The 19,543-nt window shown below is 43.3% G+C and overlaps 1 pseudogene; it reads right to left on the bottom strand.

Moving 5' to 3' along the window:
- Positions 1-10,975: 10,975 nt before the first annotated feature.
- LOC129335297 (uncharacterized) lies at positions 10,976-15,643 on the bottom strand (annotated as a pseudogene).
- Between the last annotated feature and the right edge of the window lie 3,900 nt (positions 15,644-19,543).

Raw genomic sequence — 19,543 nt, 5'->3', positions numbered from 1 at the left:
TATAGTTAACTACCATATGAAACAGGCACTTTCATATCCCTTAACATTAGCAATGGCCACTGAAATAGATGTCCTCCTTGAAGTGTTGCCACAGCCCCACACAGTAATGCGTGGAAGTGGTCAACTGAGCTGTTAACACCTGGTGGTAAACACCGACAAGACAATGCTAAGTGGGCTTTTCATGTGTGTGAACCAAGGCAATTCTTAAGGTTGTATTAGTGGACAGAGAACAGACTCTAGAATCTCCCAGTGGGTTTTATGCCTATTCCTACAATGAAATGCTTTCCCATAGAAACAGTATAATGCACAAAAGATTCCTCTAGAGTCAAGCAGGTTGGATTTCTAAGGAGAGTTGGCCATCATTACAACCACTTGTATCTCAGCTTTCTTCTTCCTAAACACAGCAAATGCTTGTATTTATGTGTGAAATATTTATTGCATGTGGTAGAATAGAAATTATGCTTTCTGCTTGTTACACAAATGCAAGAAAAAGAACCAACCAAAAAGCTTATAGTTTTCTAGTAAAGACAATGTTGAAAGCAGTGTTTGGAAATTTCTCCACAAACTATGACCAACATCACCCTACCTGTGCTTGCCTCGTCACCTTGGAACAAAAACTTCTGAACTTTAAAAATGTGCTGATGGAGTCTGAACTTAGGGTTGTAGAAGCAAGTTTAATGGGAATGCCTACTTGGTTTACCATGTCAATGAAAAAAGCAAATTCCATGCTGTAGGTTATTAGGAAAGGGTCTGAAAGTAAAATGGCCAATTTTGTAATGCTGTTGTGTAAAGCTATAGTCTGGACTAATTTGGAATACTGTGTATAGTTCTGGTCACCATGTCTCAAGAAGATAATAGCAAAACTGGAAAAAGTGCAGGAGACAGCAACCAACCAATCCAACACCTTAAATCATTTTGTTGGAACACCTTTCATTTGAGGCAAGGCTAAGGAGCATACAGCTTTTCAGTTTGGGGGGAAAAGGAGAGAGTGGTCAGCAGGGCTAGTGGGAAACTCCAGCAAGCACTGTGTGAGCGGCCAAATTGCTTCCAGATTATAGGAGTATATGTTGACCCAAGACCGTTTTATGCTAAAGGGTGAAATAGAACAGGATCTCTTCCTGTGCTGCTAGCAGTTAGACCCCCTTCCTCACACTGAAAGGGAAGTTTATGAATATGAAATATCATAAACCCCTTTTCCTCATGTGCCTTAAGCACAAAACACTGCCTTGCAAGGCAGAACCCCATCTGGAGTTGGAAAATTACCGGAAGGCATGTCAGGTTGACTAGCTGCCCCTCTATGCCCTGGAGAAGCACTTAAGTGAAACAATGAAATCTTCCAAGAACCTCCTGAGTTTATCTCATCCATGTCCTTCCATACTTCCCTCACCCACCTTCCTAATCAGAGCTATTCAGGGACCTGATAGCTCTTCCCCTCTGGTAATAGCAGGATCATCAAGCACTTTTCACACCTATAGTCCACCTTAGGAAGCTTCTCCCAATTCCATTGTCCAGCTCTGGAGACAGCCATCAAGCCTTTGTTTTGGGGGTAGAGATACATGCTCTAGGGCATGTTTCGCTCTATAATTGGGCTGCCCTCAGCCATGTGCAGTATGTGTGTTCCTGGATCCATATGCACACTCTCAGGTGTGTGTCTGAGCCTTCTCCTCTTCCCTGAAGCATTGGTCAATTTGCTGCTCCTCCATGGACCTCCTCCTTCAAGACTGGTAACTATATAGCCCTCCCATTTCCTCACTGTTTTCTAGTTAGCTCTGTGTATGTGCTGTGTGTGATTTTCTGTGTGCTTGTCTTTTCTGTTAATAACACCTGTAGAACATCTGTTTATTTGAGAGTTACGTAAGTGAACAATCCTGGTATACATTGATGGAAAACCTAGTCACCCCCTGTCATTGCATCTCCCCCCCCCCCAATTAGAGTAACAGCGTCCTCCTGAAAAGTTACTTCTAAGGCTTGGGGGACCCTCATGCATACAATGAGGTATGACTCAAAGGGAAATCAGCAATTCTTCCATTTTTGCTCAAATTCTTCTGTGAACACAACCCATACTGATAATGTTGCATCAACATTGGACCTTATTTCTATCCTGTATAGTTCTGACAAAAGTGAATATTGTGTTTTACTTTGGGGCATTCAGAACAGAGAAGCTTTCAATCTGCATCTTTTCTGGATCTCAGATGTCAGGTCATATGCCATGCCACAATGAAGGTAATTTTCCCTGAGGGTTACAGCAAGGCTTAGATTTTAGAATGCAATCAAAGAATTGCCAAGGGCCCTTCTATATGTTTGTTTATGCAGTTGTTACTTGACTGCTGTGGGAGATGTAAATGTGAAGATAGTTGCAGAGAAATTGCATGTTTCCCAGGATGTAAGTTATGATGCAATATTTCTTAAAACGTGAACATTTGGCCCCATCTAGCATATTAAGATTATTATTTCTAATGTGGAATTCTGCAAGTATATGTGAGGCCATAAGCAATAAAAAATATGCTCCATTTTGTGATGCTTTGTATGTACTTACAAAGTTTTTCTCTTCCCTGTCAATACTTCTTCGCTGTTTCCCTGATCCTTTTCCTCTCCTTTAAAAAAAAATTAACTAGATCTTGAGCATTTCCTCTCCCCATAGGGAAACATGATACTGTTTCCTTTCAGTATATCTTCCTTCTGAAGTGTGTGGACAGGATATTGCACTATTTATTTTATTTATTTCAAATTTGTACTCCGCCCTCCCCGCAAGCGGGCTCAGGGCAGATAACATATTAAAAATACAATTAAAATACAATTTAAAGTTCATGTTCATTAAAAACAACACATTTAAAACAGGATAGTGGACAGCCTTCACATGGAGGGTTTTATACACCCCTTTTTTCCAGGCCGGCAGAGGCCCAGCCTCAGCCATATGCCTGGCGGAACAACTCTGTCTTGCAGGCCCAGCGAAAAGATAGTAGGTCCTGCCGGGCCCTGATTTCAGCAGACAGAGCGTTCCACCAGGTGGGAGCCAGGACCAAAAAGGCCCTGGCTCTCGTTGAGGCTAGGCAGGCCTCCTTGGGGCCAGGGACCACCAACAGCTGTTTGTTCCCTGATCGGAGTGTCCTCTGGGGAATATATGGGGAGAGACGGTCCCGTAGATACGCTGGTCCCAGTCCGCACAGGGCCTTATAGGTCAACACCAGAACCATGAATCTGATCCGGTACTCCACTGGCAATCAATGCAGCTCGTGTAAGAACGGTGTTATATGCGCTCTATTTGGCACTCTCGTAATAACACGTGCCGCTGCATTTTGTACCAGCTGTAATCTCTGGGTCAGGCTCAAGGGCAGCCCCGCGTAGAGCGAGTTACAGTAATCTAGCCTAGAGATGACCGTTGCTTGGATCACTGTAGTTAAGTCACAGGTTGACAGGTAAGGGACAAGTTGCCTGGTCTGCCGTAGATGGAAAAAAGAGGACCTGACAACCACTGTGACCTGTGCCTCCATTTTCAGGGAGGCATCCAAGATCACCCCCAGGCTCTTAACCCTCGGAACTGGCACTAACGGTGCCCCATCAAGGGCTGGGAGCCAGAGTCCCGAACCTAATCCCCCATGGCTCAAGTACAGGACCTCCATCTTCATCAGGTTCAGTTTCAGCCAACTCTGCTTCAACCAACCAGTCACAGCTGCAAAAGCATGTTCCAGGACATCTGGGGCTGAGCTGGGCCGGCCGTCAATCATCAGATACAACTTGGGTGTCATCTGCATATTGATGACACCCAAGTCCGAAACTTTGCACCAACTGGGCAAGGGGGCGCATATAAATGTTAAACAATAACGGGGAGAGTATTGCTCCCTGTGGGACCCCGTACACCAAAGGGTGGCGGGATGACAATTTCTCCCCAAGCGCCACCCTCTGTCCCCAACCATGGAGAAAAGAGACAAGCCACTGCAAGGTGGTCCCTCGTATCCCCACATGGGTGAGGCTGTGAGTCAGAAGATCGTAATCAACTGTATCGAACGCTGCCGACAGATCCAGTAATATCAGCAGCACCAAGCCGCCTCAATCCAGATGTCTACGAAGATCGTCTGTGAGGCCAACCAGCAACGTCTCCGTCCCATGTCCCGGACGGAACCCGGACTGGAAGGGGTCTAGGGCTGAGACATCCTTCAGGAAGCCCTGCAGCTGTTCCACCACCGCCTGCTCAATCACCTTCCCCAGAAACGGGAGGTTCAAAACTGGGTGGTAATTGACCAGGTCAGTGGGATCCAGCGGTGGTTTCTTTAAAAGAGGCCTCACTACAGCTTCCTTTAATGGCCCAGGAAAAACCCTGGAGCCTCCGGATAGGTTAACAATGTCCTCCAGCGAGGACTGCAGCCCCTCGACACTGGCCTTTACCAGCCATGATGGGCATGGGTCCAAGGGACATGTGGTGGGCCTAACTGATCGCAGGGTCCTGTCAATTTCCTCTTCAGAGAGTGGGCTGAAATCTGGAACTTAATCAGAATTCAGTCCTGGTAGTATAGCACTAAACAAATAGAAGGGAAATTGATCATCCGGAAAACCTTTCACACTCATATCTTTAACAGTCTGGATACATTATATCCCCCCCCCCCCCCCGCAAAATATGTTACTTTAGTTAATTTGAAGGCTGTAGACATTAATAGTGTACGTGTAATTTTGTTATAATGTTCTTTCTATGATGGCATAAGTAACGAGAAAAAAGCATGTTGATTGATGCTTTCTGAATTACATAATTGTATTAGCAGCTAAAACTAATACTTGATAGACCTTCGACAGGTAACATCCAACCCTGTTAAATCCCAGTTAATTTGAATTTGGGGAGACAGCTTGGAGACATTGACAGCTTTGGGTGGCTGAAGGTGAAGTATCTTGAGGAGCAGTTGCTGTCTGTGTATCTGATTCAGGATTGGCAGATATACTGTCTGCTATGGGAGTGCATTCGCCTCCATTATGTATATAAAGCAAATATTACACAGACAAAAATTAATCCCCAGTGCTCTCTCATCCAAAGGAAACTAAACCATATAGCATTGTCCCTGGAATTTCTCACTGTGTTTTGGGAAGTAAAGAGAGTGCAACATTGTACATGCAGCAACACAGTAGCTCAAACACTTGCTTTTATTTAAGATGTGTAGTATAAGAATACCATTCCAAGAATGTAAGTGTCTTTGGAATTAGTGTTTCAAAACTGATTTTAAAAACTTTGTTGATATTGCTTTAGCCTATTGGCAAGGCTGAGGTGAGGGGTAAATCTTTGAAAAGTCATTTCCTAGGTTCCCAGATAATGATCTGGACCTCCCTACGACGGAGTCCCTTGACTGGTTTGATGCAACTCTTAATCGGTTCAGCTAGTGCTTCCCCACCCAACAGGGAGCTAAGTAGACTATAATCTGCCCTCTGTCTAACTGACTAGTTCCTGCTAACCCGCCCGCCCCCATCCTAGTGCTGTAGTACTCTACATTCTTGCTCAGATCAGTGGGACCAACTCCAAAATGTTATAAACCTATTCCAAAAAGTTCCTAGCCCAGGGGATTAGTAGTACTGACACACACAAGACAGATTTCTTTCTTGATTAAAAATTTTGTACCCCACCACATCACTACATTATAAAAAAATAAAATACAAGAATAACAACAAGAATCAAAGTCAGTACAATAAAATAATGTCAGGAATATAAAATTTCTGGAATCTAACCAAAAACAAACCATTCAAGAGGTTGGGTACTATGATACCTGATAGCAAAGCCATTAGCCTTCTATGCTGGGGCTGTCAAAAGGACAGCATGAGACCTGTTCAGGGAAAATGTCTTCAAGCTGTATTAAGAGTGTCCTTACTGTTTACCTTTTCTAGAAACTCCAGTGGGGTAACTCTGCTGGTCATTTGCAGCAGAAAGAAGCAGGTATCTTGTGACACCTTTAAAGATTAACCGATTTCTTGAAGCACACAATCTTGTGGGTTACCACTTCAACCAGATGCATTAAGTGAATTCTCAGCCAGCAAATATATATGATCTCTTAAAGGAAAAAAAATGTGAGCAGTAGGGTTAAAATGCCATCAAAAGGTGTTGTCTATTAACACTGACAGGAAAAAAAATCAGATAAGCACATTAACCATTCACAACAGCTGAAATTGGTCTTACTTGTTTGCTTAAAACATTTATCTTTCTACCTTGCAGGAACTCCAGCAGTTTACAGTATAAATAAAATAAATAATTTTTAAAAGGTTAATTATGTTGCACACCTAGGGGATCTTAACACTGTCTCCCTAGTTCTGTTAAGTGAGTTTAATTTCTGTAGTAGGTGGGAAATGAGTCATCTATATTTACTGCATTTAAAGCAATTGATGAATTTTAAAATCAGCAATTTCATGCTGGAGCTAAAAAATTTTGGTTGAAGAATGACCTTTGAGTCAGCCATTGACTGTCCTACAAAATGAAATGGTCCCCCGCTGGTTTTTTTAATGTTGCCATTTTAAAATCTTTTATTGTAAGTTTTACATATAAAGACAAAAATAAGCACCAAAATTGAATAATTAAGGCAATATTAACCCCGATAAGCCAATGATGTGACTCAGTACTAGGCAGCGGCATGTGTTCAACTAGGAGTTGTGGGTCACAATGGTGATCAAACATGTTCTCTTTTGGGCCTGTTTGTCCATTTCTCTTGAAAAAATGGGATCTCCATTTAAGCCAGGAGGCAGTGACCTAAGGAACAAAGCTTGTACCTCAGATGCATGATTAACTGTTGTGTCAGTGAAGCAAAATCACCTTCTTTGGAAAGGTTTTAGCAGCCCTGAGCTATGTCTATGTTGGCACAGTTTAACATTGGCCATAGGCCAATGCTTTACTGAATCATAACACAAATGCTGTTCTGCTTTTTGCATAGCTTCAGAGACAATATTGTAAAGTTGAGTTACCTCTTATTGGACTCCTTGGTCTACCAGTGTCACAGGTGCACACCTAACTGAGAATCTTAGGTCTGTTTCTGATATTTCTTATTTACAAAGTCCTATGTAGGATGTTGCATGAAACTTTCACATACATCACATTGTGCCAATTGCACATACGAACGTTTTCTCCTACATTTCCATATAAACAAAATCCCTTCCCATCTGTTCACCTATGCCCCCAGATATTCTGCGCTGGGGATCAAGTTCCAAAGACACTTTTAAAACTCTTTAATTTGGAGGCTAGTCCCAAAATTTGGCCCAAAACGGGCCCGATCCCAGCAGCTGTGGCGCACGGGAGCACGCTGCGCTGCGGGGGAGTGCACAAGGAAGGGACACCCCCCCGCTGCTCAGGTAAGTGGGGGCAGGGTGTGGGGAGCGGGGGCAGGAGACCCCCAATGGGGGTCTGGGATCCCTAGTAGACACCCTAAGAAGTGATCCTGGATGATGAAAGGGAATAGAATCCAACAAGTAATCAAATTCATCTACCTGGGGGTGGTTATACAGGATACTGGGGCTAACACAGCACACTGCAACCTGATGGTAGAGAAAGCTGAAACGGCAGTGCATGCTATTTTGAGATTTTTCTGATCTAAGGTGGGCTTATATGTCCTGGCTGCACTGAAGCTGTATCAAGCTAAAGCCTTAGCGTAGCTCCTATATGGTATTTATATGGGCATCTGGTATTTACCTGGTATTATATGTTATTTTCCTGGGCATCTCCACTGACAATTTGCAACTCCTTGAGAAGACTCAAACTAAATTTATTCACGCCATTTTACAGGTACCCCCAGGTGTGCCAAATGCCCTCTTATGGCTAGAAACAGGTCAAATGAGAATCGAAGCCAAAATATTGTTATCCTCTGCTTATCAGTGGCTCAAGATCTATATCGATCAAAAAGGTCTTCTCCCTTTAATAAACCAAGATACTTACCAGCCTAGTTAGATGCAGATGGTGAGCACTCCTTAAGGAGGATAGATGGAAAAGCCTATTTTAGGTCTCGGTCATCTAATTTTGTGTATTGTAGTCTTTACAGTTGTGCTTGGCTGTCTTATTCATACATATCTCACTCTTCCTGTAGAGAGTTTCTCTGCTGTTGGGGGTGCAGACTGCTAGTGGCAGAATTCCAAGGCCTTCGATGTTCATAAAATGTACAACAACTAGGGTAATTCCACTTGAGGCTGCAGTATAGGTTTCCCCCCTCTGCTCTGTTGATATTTGGTTACAGACTCTTTCCAGGGCAACCCCCTTTTTTGTCGTCCTAGCTGAAAAAGAAATTCCTTTGCCTTTTCAGTCTTTCGATCCACGTTACTAAGATTGTTCAGTGTTTTCACTTTCACAATTGCAGTTCTTATATACTCATGTGTGTCAACTTGGCAGAATGTGGTCTTCACTTTGAGTTTCACACTTCATGGGATACCCAAATTTGTTTTTCTTCTTTCCTAGACAGAGCGTCTGTGCCCCATTCTGCTTTCAGCGCTCTTTTCTTCCCAAGGTACTCTCGTCGTGATACTGTGACTCTGAGATTTAGTGCCATCTCAAGAGCTGCTCGTGCAGTGTTGGGGCCCTACTATGAGGCTGTGCCTCCAGGTGGCCCCTGGCCTTCTGCAAAATGATTTTTCATACTTCAGCTGCTTTCACCAAGAGTACTAGACACACCTTGCCTTTCTTTGCCTTTTGTTTTACTGCAAATGCTCCATGTTGCCTCACCCTGCTTTAGCCCTCCTGACTGATAGACAACAAGCCCTAAATGTAAATGAGGGGGGGGGAATCTGCCAAACCACTGAGCCTGGCGCTGGGCCCTGGCTCTCATCCTGGAGTTTGAAGGTAGCAAGCTGGAGTTGAAGGTAGCAAGCAGGGGAATAGCATAGCTTCTCCAATGCAGCCTTCAATAAAACCAGCCTCAGAGGAGCTCAGCTTGAGCGTGCTCTGCTCAGGCCAAGCAACAAAGACAACTGTGTGCTGGGGAAGGGCAGAGCAGGCAAATATGCCTTTGGCTCCGCCCATCCAGCAAAGCCCTCAGATGCCTAGGAAATGCCCAACTGCATTTCCTTCTTCCAGGGATGCAAACGCGGCCCCTGTCCAAGCTGCGGTACTGCCGTCCAGGTGGGCCGAAATGTCATTGCAGTGCATTGTAATAATGTTTCCTCAGCTGACTGACATCAACTCCTAGATACTCTGATTGGAGGCATGGGCTATTTGGCCTTGCCATACACTGTGATGGTCCATGGCTTACCCTCTTGTTTCCTCTTTTGCTGCCAGGGACCCTCATCATTGGGGAATGCCCTTGTTTTATCTCCTGGCTGTTTTTTGCTGCACCAATTGTTCTGCTAGCAGCACGAGGTTCACTCATGGTGCCTACTGTCTGTCCTTTATTTGGCCCCGTCATGCCTACTTCACTGTTTTAATTATTCTGGTGTGGATCTGCTGTTTTCACTCCCACTGATGGCTTTGGCAGTTTTGGTCAGCTCCTTTTCCTATGCTATAGCAGTAGCCTCAGGTTTTTTTTCCCTGAGTGACAATTTCTGCTCCTTGACTACCATATCTTGCACCTCCTAGTGGGTAAGAGTCTCTGCTGAGGCTATAGCAGGACTTGGCCCCTTCTTGTGCTATTGAGGAGACATGGGCACGAACCAAAAAAAATTAATGAATCAGCGGATCGTGGTTCGGTGCAGACCACAATCCCGAATTCCCGAAACGCAACGAACATCTCCTGTTGCCGAACCGAACCGGATCGTGGTTCATGGAGGCCAAAGTGGTAAGCAAGAGCTCTGTCCCACTCCACTGCTCGCAGAAAGTGAAACCCAGCCTGGGAGACCATGGCTATTTATAAGCATGGGTCCCATTCAGCAACACAGGAGGTCTGCCTATCAGGGTTTGCAGGGATGAGATTGGAGTGCCCATGGCTACAGAACACCCCCTTCCCCCTCCCTCCCCTGGGTGTCTTCTTCCAACTTGTAACTGCTTTGCAGCTCCGTGGTTGGAAGGAAGCCCTGCTGATCAAGGAAACCTGGGCTTCCATTTGGGTTTCCAGGGCGACAGAAGGAGGGCAGACAGAGCTCAGGCATTTCCCTGGTTTCGTTGCCAGGGGAATAGATTGCTGGCGCCTGAGTGTCTGGCTTCCTGAACTGAGCCCGAACGCCCTGAACCGGGCCTCTCCCAACAGCTGGTTCGTTGGCTGTGGCCGATCACGATCCGCCGGGTCATGATCGCGCGATCGCCATTTTCGTGGTTTTTTGAGGTTCGTAATGCGGTTTGTGCCCATCTCTACTATTGAGTATGTTTGGGATTCTAACACTCTAAAGTTTCCTCTTTCTTATTGGATCTCCAAAGATATTTAATGTAGGGGTGTAATCCCTTGTTAATTTTTGGAAGTTCCCTGGTGCTTTGTTTTTAGCGTACAGCACTTCCATCTGTGGAATGAGGACACTGTGGGTTTCTATAGAGTTTCACAATGTTAATGTGCCCAGTGCCACGGCCAGGATTCCCTACCAAGGGTTGGCTCAGGAAATCTCCTCCATAGCTGGCCTGCGTGTGTGCAGTCCCAATGTGGGCATGCACAGAAGACCACTCAATGAACAACAGTTACAGGGAAGTGCAACCCAGTTTTCTCAGAGCATGTGCACCCCAAAAGATTCACATGTGTCCAGTCATCAGTCCAACACACAGATTTTAGATTATGTTTTTACTGCATAGCAGTTCTTAGTGTTACTGCACGTCAAAAGCCCAGCATTTCATAATAACTGAAGTGACCGGGAATTCTGTTATGGGTGATGCCTATACTGTGTGGTTCTTTGGTCTCTGTTACTTGAAAGCTGCCTTTCAGTTTTTCTTGGTGCTCATTGAGATCCTCCAGTTTCTGTTCCAGGTTGTTCACCCAGCATCTGATCTTGGCTGCCATTTGTACCGCAGCCTCCTTTGTCAAGCATCTTGAACGATGCTATGGGCATCATACAAGAAACACAACCCTGCCCATTCCATGCTCAGGCTCCAGCAAAGGCATTCACTGCTTGTTCATCCCTACCCCGCCACCCCAGCCCTGATGATATCCTTGGATTTGCTTCCAGCCATGGTGGCTTGCTTTGCTAAAGTCTCCAAGTCAGAATGAGCTTCAGCATATTCCAATGCCATTACACTGTTTTTAATTCCCTTCACGTTCTTGTACATGATTTGAATACTTTTAACTATGGCAGGAATACTACTGAGGTTTCCTGCAAAGACTCATTACTTACGAACAATGCAGAGCTAAAATCGATTTCATCAGGCTACATCAGCACTCTTGGGCTTCCCTCATATTTGTTCATCAGCTCTTGTGCTTTTTTCTTGTCCTTTGAATTCCTAACAATTACATATATTTTGGTAGAAATGCCAGTTAGTGTTGATGCCCCTACTAAGTCAAGCCCTATGGCTGTCAGGATAATGTTCCCCTCTGCTGCGGATAGGGGCTAAAGTCAGCCCCGTGAGGGCTATTTTGAATGAATTTATTTGCATTCAGAGACCATAACAATGGCAATACATCCTTAGCAATCACTAGAATAGTTAAACCCAGCGTAAAAATGTAAAGGATATAGAAAAATACATTTAGCATTTAAAATCTTATCTTAAAATGTATATAGTTCTCTGGGAATCACAGTAATTCTAATATTTAAAACATTGACATTAAAATAGTTAAAATCATAAAAAGAGCAGGACAGACTATGTATGGCTATTCTTTTTATTATGGAATTTAACCAAATAGAGACAGAATTTGGCTATTTGCCTGGAGATAGTTGGATTTTCATCAGTTAGGAGTTTCTCCAAGCAGGCTCACGAGGGCTAAGATACTGGATGAGGAACCTGTATAGTGAGGGCAGCAAGGCTGTCCACAAAGCACTTCCTCCTGGGTGGGTGTGGGGTCTCATCTATATGACCTGCTATTTTCTGAAGGCACTTGATGTCCCTTTCTAGCTTTTCTCTGGGCTGGGAATTGCTTCAGAAAGACGGCGATGTCAACTTCACTGGTATTTCCATCCCATAGCCCATTTCCTTCAATTCTGTCAAAGAAAACATACATTTTTCAAGATTAGGATCTAAAAGACAGCACAGGTAGGTACAATTTAGTGTAGAGCAAGTCAAATGCAGCAGCTAGAATGTTGTTTGGATTTACGTAGAACTCCTTCCTCAAAATAATGAAGCACAGAAAGTGGCCTTGGGAACTGCTGCAGGGCATTTTCACAAAAAGCCATTGTTAGCCCCTCTGGTTCTATTTATATGCTCGCAAATGTGTTGTTAATGTGAGGCAGAAAGCAGGAAAGAATATTTTACATTGAAACATAAAATCCAATGGACATTCTAGGCCATTGCACTCAAATGACAGATGTGGGAAATGCAACACAATTTATACAGTGTGTGAGGATGGGGTTAGGGAACAATGTACAAATGGCATCCCTCACCCCATCCGTGGATTGTTCCCTATGCTTTGTGAATTTGGTTGGAGTGATATGTAGTGCAGAAAAGTATATGCAATAATATTTGCCATAAAAATATGACATCTGAATTCATTCTTTGAAGCAACATTTGTCTCACACTTTAAAAAAAAAAGGAGGGCAAAATTATTAAGAGTTTGTGTACAGTGCTTATCAGTGTGACATTGTGGAGATGCAGGAAAGTTAAAAAAAACATACATTTTTAATGGAAATGCTGTTTTTAATAATGTATTCAAGATCAGACAGACTATACAGGCAAAGTAGGCAATTGTCCACCGTTGCTCTAGGCCACGGCATCTTTAGGCCTCAGCAGTGAGATCAGAAAACCCCATTAAAACTTTTCAACCAGCAATGCCAGCAAAGGACTGCAATGATGCATGACAGTCTCTAGGGTGGAAGGTGACAAGGCCGTTATGGCTTTGCCTTTATTTGGACGGATGTTTTGTTGGCAAATATTAATTTGTGAAATTGGCTGGCATTCGTATCTGTTTACTCACTTTTATTAGCCATCTGTGGAAAAGACTTTTAATCTGTTGTTACCTCCCCTGAGTCTCTTTGAAGTACGCTGGGACTACTCAGTAGAAATGTGCCACTTCCTCTCTGCCCCCGCCCCCCTTGGGACAATCAGTGGGCATCAGTGAAATTTGTAACTCTGTGGGCAGATACTATGTTGAAGACAGCTCTTACTAGTTGCTTGTTTGCTAGACAGGATGTTATATGACCTGGAGTCTAGTGGAAGGGCTTTCTATGCCATCACAATGGCAGCTACCGTAAATGTCACAGTTGCAGGAAGCTCACAGTCATACAGTGCTGTCCTAAGCAGAGTTACACCTTTCTAAATCCCATGACTTCGTTGGATTTAGAAGGGTACAATCCTATTTAAGATTATATTGTTAGCATGTTGCATCAAAGATAAAATGGAGTCTAGTAGTGCCACTGAACTACTAGACTCCATGTAAAGTACAGACAAGAGCAGAATCCATGTCCTTTTATGCCTACGGTCACTGGGGGATCTGGGGGATCTACTGCACTGTACATCTGAGAAGGAATGCTATTTCCCTTGGCTTGGCATGGTCTCCATAAGAGCAGCGATGGTGGCAAGGATGCAGAGAGCTGAAGAGAAGCTACCATCAAATCTGCCTAGCATTTTTCTTTTTTTCCAAGACAAGAGCTGTGTTCCATCCAGGTTTGCTATAAACCACCTTGTCGATTACTGAGGGAGAAGGGAGATTCTAATGCTTCCACACAAAATACCCGAACTGGTTATAATTGTTGCTATCGTCCCTCTGTCAGTCCTGATTGCCCTTAGGCCTCAACTTCTCTTTGCTACCAAGGCGGTTAAAGTCAATCGTATCCCTGAGGTGACTGTAGAAGTGGACAAGGTTTATCAGGGTGCATTCTGGGATACTGAGGGATTATATGCTGGTGGAATCCTTATCGTCAGCAAGCCACCACCTTAATCATTTCATAGGAATGTCAAAGTAATGTGGCTGCTCTGAATGAAACACACATCACAAGGCATCTTGCTCTGCTGTTAGAAAAGAGAAAGTTCAGTACTCACTGTGATTTTTCTCTTTTGTATATCCTTTACTTAAGGAAGTACTTAGTGTAAAGCCAGCAGCTAACAGATTATTTTAAACATCTGTTTGCAAGCAGCTACGATTCTTCCATGTTCCTCTTTCTTCTGACTGCTCTGTATATATCTGGTTCATAAGAGATTAATTGGTCTGAAATTAATCCTCTAATCTTCCCTAAGGGGGGGAGATAAACTGGCTCAAGATATAAATGGGAAAGAATCATCAAAAGGTAAAAAGCACGAGCCCACAAAGAGCATATTACACACTTGGTGCTTTGGAGAGTTATAGGCTCCTGTCCAAAGCTCACCTGGGGGATATTTGTTTTTTTAAAGGGGTTTGGACAAGATTAAGGGAAAAAACAAATGAACAAACAATTCCCCAAAAAGCAAAGCCTAGGTATAGTGATTTGAGACTGCGCACACCACTTTGGATAAGGCTTTTAGCTGTCTCAAATTGGCTAAATTTCAGCCTCTAATCCAAACCTCCAGATATGCTCCAAGACAGTCTGATTATCCTAACTACTGCTGTTTACAACCTACTTGCAGCTTATTCACTGTTACTGCCAAGTTGCCAGGACACCACAATTTCAGACTCCTTGCACTCAGGCTAGACAGCTAGTATAGGCGCATTGAAAAGGAGATGAGCTGGGAAGGTGAGGGCTGAAGAGCAAAGGTAAAGAGGTCCCAGAATAGGCCCAAGAGCAGCAGGATATGCACAAGGGCTGAGGTGGAAACTGTTTGAGACATGAAATCCAGGCTAGAATGGGCTGGTGCTCTGAAGGCATGCAAAAACTGAGTGGCAATATAGATGTGTGGGCAGGTGTCCAAGCTGTTTGGACTGCTTGGATTTGACCAGAGCAATGAGTTACTCTGACTGGGAAGTCAAGCCTCTCTGAGACTTTATAGGACCACGTGGAATTCTATTGGCTCTCTTGCATTATGTGATAACTGCTGAGCTACCGGTGGAGCCTAAGTGTAGCAAAGAGGAGATTAGCAGTTCTCTCTTCTGTCTAGCTGCCATGGTAGTGCAGAATTTAAAACACGCACTTGTATCCGGTTGCCTCTCCCCTTGGTTGGAAACCTCTGACTTGAGTTTTGAAACATTCCTGACTGCAGTGCTAAATTGCAAAGGTGTAGCCATGTTAGTTTGTTATGGCAAAATAGAACAAAAGTCCAGTGGCACTTTAAAGAATAATAGCATTTATTTCAATATGGGCTTTCATGAGTTACAACAACTCACTTCCTCAGTTATGTCTGAGTCTTCAAAGTGCCATTGGAATTTTATTTTATGTAGCTCTAGGTGTTATAGAGAGTTACTATTTAACATATTAAACCATAGGTGTTGCACTTTGTATTTGAATGGCTCATTCCTTACAGGCCAGGTTGCATTTCCTAACTGCTGCTGTAGTTCTTAAACATGGAACCATTTCTAAATCAGATGGATACCATTATCTTAATTCAATCTTCCTATAAATACAGACACTTTGTTTAAGGGTCTTCATTTTAGAATGATCAGATTATACTTTTCTTGGATTTCATGCTGTATTTTGTGTCAACAGGGGAGAGAAGCTTTGATTTCTCAGCCAAAACAGTTGCTATTCACTGTAGGTCTTATTCATTCATCGTGGACATAACTTACCTGCCCATTATATCACCTAGGGCAAACATGAAGCTAAAACTTCTTTTTATGCCGCTGAGTGCAATTCAGTGTTCCCTTTGTTACTAAGAGCAAATTCTGGATTAAGTAAACCCATGTGTTCTTGGCAGATTGTAATTAAATCTTATTTCATCCCATGTTTTTTTTTTTTGAAAAATTTTTTATTGGGTTAGAACATTATTTTTGCATTTACATTCAATTTTCCCCAATTTTTTCATCTCTAACCCCCTCCCTTTCCCCCCCCCTTTTGTTGACTTCCAACAGCTTTCCCACCCTTTGTCCCCTTTCCCTTGTTTTTATTAGCTTCCTCTATCTAAAACAAAGATATATTCTCCATTATTCTAAGCAGTACATCCTTAACTATTTTTAACATTGTATGCCCAAACTGTAAGTCTTTGTTTCCATCTTAGATAAACAATTTATCCCATTTTTCAATTTCAAATATTTCTATATATCATAAACCATATAAATCATACATTCATTTATATCAAACAATTTGACTTATTCTCTATATATTACTCGTTCTATCTTTTTGTAATGATTCTATATATCTCTCATCACGTAGTCAATCAATTTGACCCATCTATATCTTCAGACATTCAGTTTGGTACAAAACTTATCAAAAAGAAAGAAAATATTGTTAGTTAATCAATCCTTATATTTAATCCTTATAGTTAATTATTTTCTCTATGTTCTGTTTATTAACCTATATATATCTATATATATATCAATCTATTAATCTAACTGCTTATTAATTCACATTTATCTCTTCTCCCCCCGGTAAAGTCTCCCCCCTCTACTTCAGTACTTCAGTAGTTCTCAAACTGCCACAGTTTTCCTCCCACCTCCCATTTCTTCTCCAGGTATTGTTTCAGCTTCTCCCAGTCTGTGTTGAACTGCCCTGAGTCCAGATCTCTCAGTTTTCTTGTCATCTTGTCCATTTCAGCCATATACAGCAATTTGTAAGTCCAATCTTCAATAGTTGGCACTTCTTGTACTTTCCATTTTTGCGCATACAAAAGTCTAGCTGCTGCTGTCATATAAAATATCAACATCCTGTGTTGGGCTGGAATTCCCTCCATTCCCAAGTTCAGTAGCAGGAGTTCTGGGTTCTTATTAATTTGAAATTGTAAAATTTCACTCATTTCTCTTATTATTTCACCCCAGTACTGCCTGGCTACCTCACACGACCACCACATATGATAGAGGGAGCCCTCATGCTTCTTACATTTCCAGCATTTATTAGAAGTGTTCAAATTCCCTAGCGCAATCTTCTTTGGTGTCATGTACCAACGATAGATCATTTCATCCCATGTTAATGCCTCCTTAGTGCTTTCAGCTGCAAAGTTATTGAAGATTGTACACAAGCCCTCTAAGGGATCTGGGTGGTTAGTACTGGAAGATGGTACCACGGTTAGATCTTCCTCTCATAAAACCTAAAACTCATGTGCTCTTCAGCCCACCAGGTGGCAGAAGTTCCTGGGGCTAGTAGAGCAGATTTACTGTCAGCCACTGGAGTCCGCATGGTTGGGCACCTGTTACATCTGGCAGAAGATCTCCTCCTGACTGCCAAGGCCAGGTTGGTTGCTCTCCCATTTCCCCGTGGGAGAAGTGGCTGAAGGCAGCAGAACCCTACTCAGTTGCCTTCTACATACTCCTCTTTTAGAGGCCCTGGCAGCACCCCAGAAGCTCTTCCTTGTTCCTTTTAGATCCCACCTCAACACTGAGGAGTCTAAAAGGAGTGCCAGAAAGCCACACCGCTTCCCAGAGCATCCCTGCAATTGGTTTAGGTGGGAAAAAAGGAACCATGATGGGGAGGATGTAAAAATGACTGATGCAGTGGGCCCAGTGGAGAGGCACCCATGGACACACTGGGTTAGATCCTGAAGATCCGTTCCACTAACCATGCTGAGGGGAGCCTTCCACGGATGTATGAGGCTCTCTCGCAACAAGAGAAGGCTTCTTGTACTGGAATAAAATGCCACCATTCGCTGAATGGAACTGTGGGATCCAACCTCGGTGCCCCACGGTAAAGCTGAACAATGAGAAACTCATCTAATCTGGTTTACCATGTCATCCCCTCTTCAGTGTCCAAGCAAGTAAAGGAGGAAGGAACTTCCAGAAAGAGCCCAGAAACAGCAATTCTGCCCCTCGGGTCTTGGGGAGATAGGGCTTACAGCAAAAGCAGCAGCTGAAATACCACCTCTGCGAGGAGCAGGATTTGAGTCCAGTGGCACTTTAGAGACCAACAAGATTTTCAGTATAAGCTTTCAAAAGTCAGAGCTCCCTGAGTGCCTGAAGAAGGGAGCTTTGACTCTCAAAAGCTTACACTCTGAAAATCTTGTTGGTCTCTCAAGTGTCACTGGACTCAATCCTGCTGCTCTACTGCAGACCAACATGACTGCCCACCTAAACTAACCTCTATGAGGAGTCAATCGATTGGTCTTCAACTAATCCTAAAATGATGTTTTTTAATAGCACAGTTTCCTCTGTGTTAAAAAAAAAAAAACTTTGCATGCACTTTTGCTGAATCAATGGCCATTTTCACATGGCCATAAATTTAGCGCTAAACTTGTGCTTCCGCAGAATTCTCACCTCATTCTAGTTTTGTCACATTTTGCCCATTCTCCATCCATTCTGCTTTGTGATTCTTCATTTCGGCATTTATGGCTTCCATGTGAATGGTTTGGAACAAGTATTAACGACTTCTAACACAAAACCAGCAACTTCCCAATTTACCAATCACTCCTTTTTAAATTTCCAGTTCAGTTTGAAGAGATTTTCCCACCCAAGACTCCCGCAATCCCCTGCACACTCCACCAGGCAGCTGAATAATTTTTGCAGCATGGAGGGCAATCTAAACTCCCCTCTGTCTGGAGATCAGGGGGCAGGGCCACCGGCCATGTGACCATTTTTGCAGAGGGCTATTTAAACTTTTAAAAACTCCCTCCTTGTTCCAGCTAACCCAAAGTGATGTCATTGTGCGGTCCTGAGTTCTACCACTGAGTTCCACCACCTCTTTTCCCAGAAAAAAAGCCCTGGCAAAGCCCTATTACCTTCGTAAAAATGTCCTCCTGAATACTTCAATTTTACATAGTTTGTGAAGTGCCAGGAAAGTGGGAGCCTTCCTGAACATCAGGCAGGCCATTCCATAAGGTGGGGACTACAAAAGAAAATGCATGTTTACATTCAGTTCCTGATCTTACCCATTTGTAGCATGGCACATACAGATGGCCCCGCTCAGATGAGCAAAGCTAGGATGGTGGAGTATAGGAGGGTCCAAGACTATGAATAGATTTGTATGTAATAAAAATAATAACTGTGCATTCTACAGAAATTATTGCCCCATTCAGAGTGGTGAACAGAGTTAATGTTGTTATTATCCTGCCCCCCCCCCATACAGCTGGGACTGAGAGGAATGGTATACCTAACACCGAGGTCATGGCAGTAGTGAGATTTGAACCAGCAGAGTGCTGATTTGCATCCCAATCACCTAACCACTATGCTACAGCAGCTGTCTATACCATGTACCTTGAATCAAATCTGATAACTGATGGGCAGCCAATGGAGTGCAGAAGGGGGCTAACGTGCATGCTCTGCCTAGTTCTTGATAATAACTGAGCTGCGGCATTCTAATCCGCCCCAAATAGAGTTTCTGAGTTGACTTTGAGGGAAGACCTATTAAGAGTGCATTGCAATAGTCAAGTCTCGACGTTACCATAACATAGATACGGGTGGCCAGATCAGCCAAGTCAAGGTAGGGGGCCACCTTCTTGGCTAAACTAAGTTGGTAGAAACCACTTTTTGCAGCTGCATTAATTTACTTCTCCAGCAGTAATGCTGGATCCACTATATCCATTAAGCTCTTGATTGTATCAGCAAGGATCAGC

This window comes from Eublepharis macularius, chromosome 9, assembly GCF_028583425.1.
Source record: "Eublepharis macularius isolate TG4126 chromosome 9, MPM_Emac_v1.0, whole genome shotgun sequence".
Lineage (NCBI taxonomy): Eukaryota > Metazoa > Chordata > Lepidosauria > Squamata > Eublepharidae > Eublepharis > Eublepharis macularius.
Note: the sequence above shows the minus strand (reverse complement) of the source record. Positions and strands in the feature narration are given on the sequence as shown.